Here is a 14,098-nt window from a genome sequence, read left to right on the forward strand (position 1 = left end):
GGTCCCTCTGTAGGGCCTTCCTGCCCTCCAGCAGATCAACACTTCCACCCAGCTTGGTGTCATCTGCAAACTTACTGAGGGTGCACTCAATCCCCTCATCCAGATCATCAATGAAGATATTGAACAGGACCGGCCCCAACACCGAGACCTGGGGAACACCACTCATGACTGGCCGCCAACTGGATTTGACTCCATTCACCACCACTCTCTGGCCTCGGCCGTGCAGCCAGTTTTCAACCCAGCACAGAGTGCACTTGTCCAAGCCGTGAGCAGCCAGCTTCTCTAGGAGAATGCTGTGGGAGACAGTGTCAAAGGCCTTACTAAAGCCCAAGTAGACAACATCCACAGCCTTCCCCTCATCCACTAAGCAGGTCACCTTATCATAGAAGGAGACCAGGTTAGTGAGGCAGGACCTCCCTTTCATAAACCCGTGCTGGCTGAACCTGATCCCCTGGTTGTCCCGCATGTGCTGCATAATGGCATTCAAGATGATCTGCTCCATGACCTTTCCCGGCACCAAGGTCAGGCTGACAGGCCTGTAGTTCCCCGGATCCTCCTTCCAACCCTTCTTGTAGAGGGGCGTCACATTCGCTAGTTTCCAGTCGTCTGGGACCTCCCCAGTTGACCAGAACTGCTAATAAATGATGGAGAGTGGCTTGGCGAGCTCCTCTGCCAGCTCCCTCAGTATCCTTGGGTAGATCCCATCTGGCCCCATGGACTCGTGACCATCCAGGTGAAGCAGCAGGTCGGTGACTGCCACCTCTTCAACAACTGGGACTTCCTTCTGCATACTATCTCCATCTCCCAGAACAAGGGCCTGACAACCCTGAGGATGACCAGTCTGACTATTAAAGACTGAGGCAAAGAAAGCATTAAGGGCCTCAGTCTTCTCCTCCTCTTTCCTGGCAAGGTTCCCTTCCGCATCCAACAAAGGAGGGAGATTCTCCCTGGCCCTCCTTTTGTCACTGATATATTTATAAAAACATTTTTTTGTTATCTTTAACGGTGGCGGCCAGCCTAAGTTCCAGCTGGGCCTTCGCCTTCCTAATCTTTTCCCTGCATAACCTCACAACATCCCTGTAGTCCTCCTGAGTCACCTGCCCCTTCTCCCAAAGGCGGGAAGCTCTCCTTTTTTTCTTGAGTTCCAGCCAAAGCTCCCTATTCAACCAAGCCGGTCTTCCCCGCCACCTGCTCGACTTACGGCACACGGGGACGGCCTGCTCCTGCGCCTTTGAGACTTCCTTCTTTAATAACATCCAGCCTTCCTGGACTCCTTTTCCCCTTCAGGCCTGCCTCCCAAGGGACTCTGTTAATCAGACTCCTTAACAATCCAAAGCTGCCCTTCTGAAGTCCAGGGTAGTGGTTTTGCTGACCCTCTCCCTTACTTCTCCAAGAATCGAAAACTCTATCACGTCATGGTTGCTGAGCCCAAGACAGCCTCTGACCGCCACATCACCCACCAGGCCTTCTCTGTTTGTAAACAGCAGGTCCAGCAGGGCACCTCCCCTGGTCGGCTCGCTTACCAGCCGCGTCAAGAAGTTATCTCCCACACACTCCAGGAACCCCCGAGACTGCTTTCTCTCTGCTTTGTTGTATTTCCAGCAAATATCTGGTATGTTGAAGTCTCCCACAAGAACTAGGGCTAGAGATTGTGAGACTCCAGCCAACTGCTTGTAGAGTACTTCACCTGTCTCCTCATCCTGGTTGGGTGGTCTATAACAGACTCCCACCAGGATATCTGTCTTATTGGCCTTCCCCTTGACCCTTACCCATAAGCACTCAGCCTTATCATTACTGTCGTTGAGTTCTAGACAGTCAAAACACTCTCTCACATATAAGGCTACCCCTCCACCTCTTCTTCCTTGCCTGTCCCTTCTAAAGAGCTTGTAGCCATCCGTTGCAGCACTCCATTTGTGTGAGTCATCCCACCATGTTTCCGTGGTGGCGACCACATCATAGTTTCCCTGGTTTCTTCTCATATTCAGGTGGAACTTCCTGTGTTCCGACTTGTGCCCATTGTCCCTTATCCTGTCATTGGGCACCACTGAAAAGAGTCCAGCCCCATCCTCTTGACACCCACCCTTCAGATATTTATAAGTATTGATGAGATCTCCCCTCAGTCTTCTCTTCTCCAGACTGAACAAACCCAGGTGTCTCAGTGTTTCCTCATAAGGGAGATGCTCCAGTCCCCTGATCATCTTGGTAGCTCTCCGCTGGACTTGCTCAAGCAGTTCCCTGTCCTTCTTGAACTGGGGAGCCCAGAACTGGACACAGTACTCCAAATGCAGTCTTACTAGGGCAGAGTAGAGGGGGAGGATGACCTCTCTCAATCTGCTGGCCACACTCCTTTTAATTCACCCCAGGATACTGTTGGCCTTCTTGGCCACAAAGGCACATTGCTGGCTCAGGGTCAGCTTGCTGTCCCCCAGAACTCCCAGGTCCTTCTCAACAGAGCCACTTTCCAGTAGTTCAACCCCCAGCCTGTACCAGTGCACTTGCTCTTGTTGAATTTCAACAGGTTCCCCTCAGCCCAGCTCTCCAGCCTGTCCAGGCCTTGTTGGACAGCAGCACAGCCTTGCGGCATATCAGCCACTCCTCCCAGCTTGGTATCATCAGCAAACTTGCTGAGAGTACACTCCATCCCTTCGTCCAGGTCATTGATGACTATGTTGAACAGGACTGGACCCAGTATAGACCCCTGGGGAGTACCGCTAGTGACAGGCCTCCAACCAGACCCTGCCCCATTGATCACGACCCTCTGAGCTCTGTTGTTGAGCTAGTTCTCTGTCCATCTCACTGTTCTCTCATCCAGCCCACACTTCCTTAGCTTGCCTGTGAGGATGCTATGGGAGACAGGGTCAAATGCCTTAATAAAGTGGAGATAGACAACATCCACTGCCCTCCCTTTGTCGACCCAGCCAGTCACACCATCATAGAAGGCTGACAGGTTGGTCAAGCACGGTTTCCTTACAAAGAAACAGGGTTCTCCACTTCCCTTGCTCTCCCATCACACAACCAAAGCATATTTGCAAGTGTTTCTTCCACCTTCATTACAAACTTTCCAAGCCCTGCCCCAGATTTTTGAGACCATTTTCTTTGGTGGTACTACCTAACTTGCTTCTTTTATGTCTTACACATCTGGTTGTACTCATTTGTTTTGGAAAGAACTATGGCAGAATGTATGATACAATTACCCTGATGCGAATACTGCAGGAACGTTTCTAAAATGCAGCTCCATCTGACATGAAAAACAAGTAGCTCTAACATTATATAAATGCTTGACATTCTCATTATTTCTAAGACCCTTCAACTTCTGAAGAAGCTGCCAAACAGTTGTCCGTGTGACGAAAGAGGCCACTCTTGTTTTCCCAATCTGAGTACTCTTTGTCAGTATTTAGTTCAATTTTTCAGCTCTTTGTTTTCAGCTTTCCATAAACTCTCCAAGTAGTTTCAATTCCAGTGTCATCTTGTATACAAGCATTGCTATCTTTTTCCTCAAGACAAGAGAGCATCCAATTTCTGCAGTGCACTAAGCCCTTTCAGCTACACCTGGCTTCCTCTCGGGTGGTCACAACTTTTACCATTTTTGGTATCCTGAGTCTGTGTCAAGCTCTAGGCACACTTAGTCAGATTTTTGTTAAGTAATCCAGACAATACTGTTAATGGGTTTTTGGTGGCTTCAAACTGTTAGCAGATGGCACAGCGTGCAGCTTTGGGTGATTCATGAAATACAGAGTGGATAAAAATCTACTTGGAAGTGTCTCATCCCACTTCAAAGCACTGAACCAAAATTCCAGCTGCACAGAATTTGGATACTGCTGCATCATTTCCAGGGAAAACAACACAAAATTTTTTTTCCACTCCTTTCTCTCACACAAACACTGTAAGGGGCCAGGCCTACAAAGCCAACCACAGATTACAGTGTCCTATATTGAATAAATCAAAAAATATTTCTGAAACAGTCAGCCAAACATTCCCTTCTAGCTTTGACTTTTGTATTTCTATTTTACTGTAAAATTACATGTTTATAAAATATTTTATAAACATAACAAAATCATAAAATGGTTTAGGTTGGAAGGGACCTTTAGAGGTCTCTAAACTCAGTCACTGAATCTGAGTGAGCTGAAGCACAGAAAGTACAGCACCAAGTGAAGGAAGAAGAAAAATATTGAAATGTAGAAGCACATTAAGGTCTGAAGAGCCAGAATGACTTTGCGATTGCTATGAAAAACAACACTGAAGCATAAATCAAAATATGAAGCTAAGGATCAGAGGACAGTGCTGTCAGAAAGCAATCCTAATATAATTACACATATAAACCCATAAACACCTGAAGATTCTTTTGAGACCTTATTTGATAAGCACAGATGGTTTTTTGTATTTGATTTAAAAATGACCAAGTCCTGGACATAGCTGTGATTTGGATGGCATTCAGTATATTTTAGTCTGATCCAGGTCAATGCAACAGGCTGCTGTAGTTTGACCAGCACTTGTACAGAGCAGTACGCAGTCAGGGAGCAGCGAGGGCAGGCTGCTCTACTGGGAGGATGAGCCAGGCAGGGCAGTGCCCTCATCAACAGCAGCCCAGTCTCACCATACCTGGCCAAGGTGAGCAGAGCAGGTCCAGTGATGGAGGCCAGACTCAGGCACAGTCCAGGTCTTCAGACAGGATATGAGGAAGGTCTGATGTCAAGCCAAGAAGCTGAACCAGCCAGAAGGGTCAGGATGAGATCTGCAGACAGTAACCAGGGTCAGGCACAAAGAGTGATCACCAGGGAAGTCCACAGTGTTGAGGCAGGTCTGAAATGAAGCCAGAAAGTCAAGTCTGTGGGTCAGAGGCAGGGTATGGATTAATGGGCTACACAGCCAGGTATGGGCACGGCTGCAATGCAGGGATCTTAAATGTAGTGATGCGAGGGGGGAGAAAGAAAGAAGGTGCACCTGGGGCTCTGGCAAGGTGGTGTTTTCAAGCCTAAACAGCCAGAGGCTTTATTCTGGATCATGCATTAAGTGCAAGAGGTTCAGGAATCTTCAAAACTTCAAGCATACCATTAAATCAGAAATACGGGGGGCAGAGGGGGAATGTTTTCTTCAGGCATAGAACATAGGCACAATATTTTCCCTCTTAGTTTCTCATGTTATTTTCCATGTTTGTTGTGCAACAACAGCAAGTCAAATGCATTCATTTAAATGTATGTAGTAAATGATCTCAAAAGTGAAACTATGTAATAACCTTCTTAAGTTGAAGTGTAAAGCAAAGACTAAAATTCTACACTCAAACTTTGTTCCTTTGACTTTTTTTATTCTCAGTTGTAAGACTCAATTTTCAAATAATTTTGGTTCTAAAGTTTGTGTGTGTGTAACACTTCTTACCCAGAGTGCTTCCTACAATCATAAAAATTTTGAGAGGGGAAAGGAAGAATTTGTCACACTACAATTAAATTGAAATTCAGTTGTACTCCTATCTTCTCCTTCAAACTGGCCTCGATTATTTGCTTCATTACTTTTCCTTGCTTTAGCTTATCAAACTTGTTGATGACATTTCTGGTATCTTAAGTATTAAACATTCACTCTGACCAGAAATTTATAATGAAATTCTTACAGGAACTTTCAGACAACCAGAATACATTCAGTTAAGCAACTACTGAACAGATTCCCCAGGCAGAACCAAATCTCCTGGTCATTTTGATTAGACATCTCTATGCTTTTTGCAATTGGAGGAAGATTGTTTTATGTTTAATCAATGATTTATTATGAATCACACACAAGAAGTGAATCAGGTTTAGAGGAACATGACTCACATACCACAGCATTATCTATTACTACTTCCTCAGGCTAAACTTCTTGCTCCTTATGGAATTAACTGATGTTTTTATTGTCATGTCTGACTCTCACATGTTTCAAACATACTAAGATGTTTAGATTGTTCATTACCTAACATGATGAACTTAACAGAGACAACTGCAGCAAATGCCAACATAATTAACTTCCTCAGACAAACTGCAAGTCATTCACATAACAGCATACTTCAGATAGGCAGCCATTTGATGTAAAAATAACGAATGAGTTTTTAAGAGTCAAAGCTAACAGCCAGGTTCAGTGTTCCCTAGACTCGAGCCCATGTCATGAGATGCTCAACATTGCAGAAAAATGCAAAATAAAGTACTAAGAAGAGGCTATATATATATTGAAAAGCTACTCAAAGAAACAGCACAATGGAACGCGAATAGGTCTAACAGCATCCAAAATAACACACTCAGGATTCCTGTACTCTACAAAAAATTAGTATCACAGGGATTAGCATTTGTAAATATTATTACAAATCAGGCAAATTTATTGCCTAGATCTTCTGTTTACTATGAACAAAAAGATTGCCTAAGCCAAGTATTTGCCTCAAAAATATTTCAGGAAATTCAGACACAAGATCTCACATAAATGTATACACGTAGGTGAAAAGCCTACACAGTTATTTCAGCATACCATGTATTGAATTGAAGGGTCACCCAAGCTGCTCTAAACCCAAAACACCCTACATCCGAAGAGTTCACTTGCAACTTCACACTTAAATTGTCACATAGTTACTAATCATCTCCTGATCACTGGAGGAAGTACCTTTCATCCAACTTTTCCCCCTTCTTCTGGGAAAAGAAAACAAACAAAAAAGAAACAACTAATGATTTCTATATCTATTCTTTTTTAGGCTTTCTCATTATTATCCCCAATTTGGTTTTAGCACCTTACTCCAAATCTCCCTCACTATCCTTTGTGAGAGCCAAGAAACACTATACAACTTTTTGATGTTTCTTCCTTTTTTTCAAGGCAAACACTGAGGCAGAGAAAGTGGGAGTCATTTCTCAAGATTCTTTGGCCAAGATACGAAGTTACAAAGCTGGAGATTGTGAGATCTAGCAAGGCTACTCCACAACTTAAGTGCATGCTGGAAGTCTGCCGTACTGGCATGTGGTGTACCAGCTGTTTCCACAAAGGGGAGATATTTTCAGTAAGAGTAATTCAACTTTCTAGAAATAGGAATTTCTCTGTTTTCATACGGCAGCATCTAAGTTCCCATACTCATCACTGCAAACACACGTATTCTCATCTATTTTCTCTTAGAACTAATAAGCAACTTCCTGTTTCAAGCTATGACTGTTGAACCTCAAAAAGCCTTAATCATTGAACAGAGTCCAAATTGTCTTTAAGGGGACCAAAGCCAGTCCTGTAGTTATTGTATGATGAGTTCCTACAAAGTATGGATTATAAGCGCACAGTGTCAACATAATAACAATACGTACTTGTCCCATCAAGGTGGGCAAGTAGTGGGAGAGCATAGTGAGAATTTTCAAGTATTTCACAACATCCTTAGGTAACCACTACCTGTCATCTGAAGATTAGCATTACAGACCCCAGTCAGTAAGGCCACATTGGCAATACCCATCTTTCTTCTGACTTGTGAGTTCACAGGGAAGAACTTGGACAAGTGAAGTCAGTGCTTTCATTCGTTAGGTTTGCTTTTATAGGCTTACTAAACTGGGTGACATGTCAGACAAGAAGCTGCACAGACCTCCTTTCCCCCAGTGTTTTTCCCATGGCACATGTAATACTGTACAGAGACATACAGGTGAGTTCTGAATAAAGTCTCAGGTATCTGGGACAGCATAATCATACTGTCCTTATCTCTCCATTTCTCAGCACAGTGTGAAAAGTCCCCTAAGACAAGCTCTCTCTTTATCATCCGTCAGGCATGCAACAAGAATTTTTTTCACTAGTATGTGGACAATGTCAAGTAATAGTCTCTACGGGTTCCTGTCGAGTGGGACAGTAATGTCTGTCTCACTTCAATGTATCAACATTTAATTCTAATGATTTTTTTTTCCTTCATGTAATCAAGCAGCGAAGTCAGTGAGACAGATACGGAGAACTCGGTACATCTCTCACTCTCCTTTTACTTTTTACCAGAGGGCTGGAAATGAATTTACATGATGGGGAGGGCGGGGGTAAAAGTCAAAGGGAAAACTGATACATCATCTTATGCTGGTAACTTTTGACATTTAGAAATATTCTCTGAACTGAGAGAATAATTGTTTGGAGGAAGACAGGAGCCACTGTAAAGATACCACTTCTTCCCACACTGCAGCTTCAAGTTAAAAGATGAGATACATGAAACAAACACTCGCATCATCCCTAGGGCTATTGTTACAACCTACATTTCCCTTTCCCTCCATCATTAGAGCATTTCCAGGATTAAAGTCACAGTCTGTTTGGCTTATTTTCTGATAAAATCTGATAAAATAAATATAACTTACAGACATATACAGTTCCAAAAAACACATACCTGATGGTGCTTCATCACTTTAGACAGCAAATCCCTGCTCTCATATTACGTAAGTGGGGATATGGACCTGGAGGTCAGGGTGACATTTAAAAGATGGAACGGGGGAAAAAGAAATGAAGGCAGCTGAAGAGGCTTCACTTTTAAATCTCTTCTTTTTCCCCTTAAAACCAAACTGCATTTTCAACAGTGATCTAGGAATCTGTAGTCATGTTTAGATCACCTCTTAGCGCTACCACATTTAGATTTCAAAGTAAATATTGAATGCAAAACTTTCTGAAATGCTTCGTAGATTTCTAAGTGATTGAGAAATGACCAAAGAATTACTGGAAAAATAAGAAGTGGAAGGAGAGAGATGTGGCACAAGAAGCAGCTCATACTATTCTCTTCCACTCTTGGAAAACAATTTTTCTACTGAGAAACAAAAATCTTAAGCCATGATACCATTTTATCTTTTGAAGCACACCTCATTGTAGCCATGATGAGTCAAGTCAAATGTGTCCAGACTGTTCAGAAGGTTACTTCAAATACTATCAGCAGAATTATGCACCTTTTATTTCCTCGGGACTTACTCTTTGCTTTTCCATCAACTACAGAAGAACAGCAGCTTAATAATATCTTAACAGACTTGACAGGGAACATTGAACCACAAGCTGTTTGGCCTTATATAAAACAATATTATCCATTAAGAACAAGGAAATTTGATGTGTTACTATAAAAAACAATTTTCAGCATTTGCTGCAAAGAAATGGTAATCCACATACACACTTATGCACACATTTGCAGGAAATGTTTCAAATCAGAGGTGCTACTGGATGTTCAGGTCAGGAATTATTTTTAGGAGAAATATCTTACGGTTATTTCAGGTTTTCGTGTTTAAATTGGGATACAGCAATTATCTTGATTCCAGACTGCCATCAATAACAGCAGAAATTAATGAAAATATTTGCTTAAAAACACACTTTATTTTTCATTCACTGAACTGTAAATATCAGATACTGATAAAGTTGCAGATGATTGCTTAATTATTGTCAGAGACTTAACCCTAGTAATTAGCAATATGTATAGTTAAAAAAAGTCAAATATTAACATAATCTCCAGCTGATGTAACTAAAGCATAAACAAACTGTACAAAATATGGAAAATACTTGCTTATCATGTCAAAACATTTAACTAGACATGCAAAGTGCCTTCAACATAACAAACTCTATTAGATCTTATTAATAGAGGGAAGTGACATTGTCCAGACCAGACAAGAAGGCTCCATGGCTAAACTCTTTTTTGCAACATTTGCAGCTATTACACACAACAGAGAAACCTACCACAACTTCACTTAACCTTGTAACTGTAACTCTGTGGGAACAATTCTGCATTATCACCACTTTCACTAAGTAAGAGGTTTCTTGAACACAGAAGATTGAGAATGCTAGCACAACTTATGAGCTATGTTGCTATTTTTGATCTTAAAGGATAAAAATATATTAAATGAAAAAAAAAAAACAAAACAAAACAGAAAACCCCACCCAAACACGCTGCATACAGATGACTCATTTAAATATCCTTACCAGGTGTCCACAAAAAAGCAAACTATACCACATAAACATAACTATTTCCACCATAGTTGTTTCCCTAAGGATGCATTCCTATTTATATTTTATTCCACGAGAATGCTCGGGAACCTCAGAGAAAACCTGCATTTTATAATCCCGCTTAGTTCCCATCTCAGAAATGCGTAAACTTTAAGGGAAAGACGTTTCACTAGCAAGGCACAAAGCGATCAAGCCCATACATCCTTAACGATCTAATTTTGTCTGACTTTTTAAACATAACATTTTTGCTTCTCCTCCACAAAAACAGATACTACTGTAACATGCTTCCATGATTAATAAAACTTTTGTCGCTATAATTATTCAAACTTTTCTGAGCACTCTGTAAGCATTTACATTGGATACAGCTTCTCAGAGTAGTAAATTGTGTTAAAATGCTTTTGTGGGAACACCAGCATTCTTTCATGAAGGTATTTAGTGAACACAGGCTATAAACTTGTCACTTCCTCGCTGCACTTTCCTATTAATGCTTTTGAGGTTGAAAACAAAAAGAAGCTGACCAAGGTTCCAACAAGTATTCTTTGATGGACGCATTTATTTTACTGTAGGAGTAACTGCATTGTCAGTTTGATGCAGCTTAGCCATCCTACTTACACTTACTAATTTTGAAGGGACTTCTTAATATACAAGATTCAAAAAACAGTCTGACAGTATATGCTTCAGCATCAACTCTAATTCTTCCAGCTATTCAGGCTGATTAAGCAAGCACTATTTTCATAGAGTAATGGAATGAAGAGTTTCAGCTTTCTCAAGAAAGGATTAAGTAGTACTTCCAACTCAGAAGATGACTAAAACGTCGTCTAAAGCATTCTGTGTTTGATGTTCATCAGAAGCCAGAATGTTTGATATCGCTTAGGCAAGGAGCAGGGAGTTGGAGTTGATGATCCTTATGGGTCCCTTCCAACTTGGAGATACTCTATGATTCTGTCAATAAGGTTGGATGCTACCGCTGCCATACTAAAACATGCTTTAACTTATGAAAAGGTTGATCAGTCACTTACCAATAGAAATGTACAGCATAACTTAGTTTAAGATGAAATGTGAAAGGTTTAGTACTGACCTGGTTAGGCAAGTACCATGCAAGGCTTTGGAAATGCCTAGAACATAGAATTGTTTCCCTTCAAATGCAGCAGTAAGCCAACTTTTAAGGAAGCTGCAGGATAATCAACTGAAAAGCTTTCAGCCATCACAGTATTTGAGGGATGTGTAAGAATTACTTGATTTCTTTACGTTTGTCAGGTCTAATCACAGAAACCACATAAGAGTTAACAGGAAACTTCAATTTACTGATACGATGTTGGGACAAGGGACATAAAGAGCTCGGCCCATGCTGTAAAATCACACCTGAAGTCTGACAAACGTGACATACACACTAACACATGCTCTGTCTTGCACAGGTAAACATTGTTATTCATCACACCAACCACTGGCTAAAATGACAGGATTTTTGTTTTCTGGCAAGTGAGTACAACCTCAAAGCAATAGGGATTTGGTTTTTTGAAGTTTTTGTGCTAATTCTATTACTTGGTCAGGGAACAAGAGGGAATGCCTCAAAGTTCACAACCAGTGCTACTGAGAACTGCTGCTTCTCAGCCAGTCATCTAGAAATAAATGCAGGTCTGCAGTTTCCCTGGATGCCCTACACAAACCACGGCAAATGCTCTTAAAGCTCAGGTTCACAGTCTAATTATTATGAATAATGTGAGCTAACGTAATTTTTCATGGATATTTTCCTTAGGCTGTAACAAATGCAACTTTCCTTAACAATGACAAATGCAACTATGCTTCAAGATTTCATTACTGACTGCGGGTAAAATGCTGACTTCAATTTATCATCACGTTGCCAGTTGTACAAGACTTCTTACAAGATAAGAACATTTCATACAGCTCATTCACTTGCTGATAACCACCCATTTTATGGAGTCCTATGACAAGACTGCCAAAGTCAACAGCAGACACTAAGAGAAAATACTTTTACAAATCTTAGGGATAAAAAACTACTTAGCTTAGTCCCATGTGGTTGAAATAAATGCACACTATCTAGTCATCCTGTCCTTAGTCTTTTTCTACTTTTAGTCTCCATTTATGTAGCTTTCATAACCTCAATGCCTGAAGGTCAGATCTTTGGACTAAACACCACTATTGCAACTAAAAAATTAAAAACTACTTAGCTGTTACTCACTCTTAAGAGCATACCAGCACTGCAGATTTAACTAAGTCACTAGGACCAAAGTCTTGCAAAGGTAAGGACTTCTAGCACTTTAATCCTTGAAACTCAAGGATAAATCAATCCATTGCTAACTAATCAATGACCTTCAATATTACCCTGCAAGGCAGTAAGGTAACACGCATACGGCATAAGTTATGGGAGGGAAAGGATAGCTTCCTACAGGAACAGTTTTAAGGAAGCTTAGAGATGAACATTATCTTAAAACATAGCTTAAAAATAATAATATTGGTGAAACTGACAAATTTTCAAATAGCATTAAGGATTTGTTGAAATTTTCTGAGTTGAAGTCAGTTAAAGAAAACCAACACTCTAGAAGAGACCTTCAAATGGAGAATTTTGTACAAAAAAGTGAATACAATAAAATACATTTGACATCTCAATTTTTTTTTTTTTAAACAGGTCTTTCTGTGTATGTTGGGGGAAAATAATTTTCCTCTATCTTTTAATGGATAAATAAAAATTTCTCTATCATAACAGCCAACTTCAATCATATTTCCCCTTCATCTCTTAGAGATGAAAGTCATTAAGCATTCACTTTCTGGAGCGACCCTGTTTTTATTGCTTACATTCAGATAAATTCTACAAAAGTACGCAGATATTTAATATCTTCTTTTTTCTACGTCTAGAGCATCATGAGAATAAATCAATCTGCTATTTGATCTGACATTTAAGAAGCTGATATGTGTATGTACAGATAGCATGGCCATTTATTAAAAGCAATGTCATGAACTTTAAAGAAAACCCAGATAAGCTCATTTGCACTACTAAATGAAACAGCCAGTAAAGAATTATTTCTGTAGAAGTTTTAGATGTTGCAATTCAAATGGAAGAACTGCCAGGAACGAGCCATTTTCAGGAACAGATGTAAACAAGTATAAGCACCTATTCTAAAGATATAAAACCACCAGCTTTGTACATGCCTGCCAATTTTTATTTTTCAAAATCTCCCCGTCTCCTCTCAGAGAGCGAAAGACTGTGCCACCAGTACCACAACCATCTGGATCCAATCTTTTGTCTAATACTTTGCTCTGCTCGAGTTCATTGTTTGACTTTTCTGTGACCAAAATAAATTTTATTTGGAGTAATACATTGGGGAAAAAATATTTTTCTCTGAAGCAAATACTTAATGAGTTTAGTGGTATGTTTTACTTTTTTCTTCTCAACCTCTTGGCCAAAAAACAGACTACTGCATTTTCATGCGTCTTTAGGCAGCTATTCACTCATAAATCAAAACACTGTTGAACACACAAGCTTGTATTTTAAACTTATATACCAAATTTGTATTTTAAAATAACATACAAAAATATAAAATGTTACCCTGTGAAGGAAGAAATCAGGCTACAGCAGGGTTCTTAAGTTTTCATGTGCCACATTAAGACTGGCAGCCAGAGAACACCACTGTGAGATCACACTCAAGTTTTACGTTGGGATTTTATGTTACCAAACTTTTAGCAAACGTGAGACACACTGACCTCTTTTGGGCAGCAGGAAACAGCAGCTGTATGGCAGAGTTCTTCACAGAAACTGCACTTATTGTTTACTCTCATTATACCCAAATTTCAGTTCTGACAGCTATGCCACCCACATTTATACCAGCAGAAAGCAGCAGCCCTTGAAATAAACCACAACACAAACTTTTCACCATTCTATATAAAGCAACACACAGTACCTTAAAACTGTAAGATGGATTAAGGCCCAAATCTCTATTTTGATTTTTTTGGCAGCTTTAATTTGGTAATTCACCAACTTCATATACAGCCTTACACTCAGATGACAGTGTCCTAAAAGTCGGCAACATACAAATAATCGCCTTTAAAACCAAGATACATATTATGAAAAATGGTTTTACAAACTTAGTGGAAATGGTCAAAAATTAGCATACTGGTTTTGATCAGGAAAGAAAAAGATTCTATCATGTAACAAAGTACAGTG

The sequence above is a fragment of the Phalacrocorax carbo genome, chromosome 6 (assembly GCF_963921805.1).
Source record: "Phalacrocorax carbo chromosome 6, bPhaCar2.1, whole genome shotgun sequence".
NCBI classification, from domain to species: Eukaryota; Metazoa; Chordata; class Aves; order Suliformes; family Phalacrocoracidae; genus Phalacrocorax; species Phalacrocorax carbo.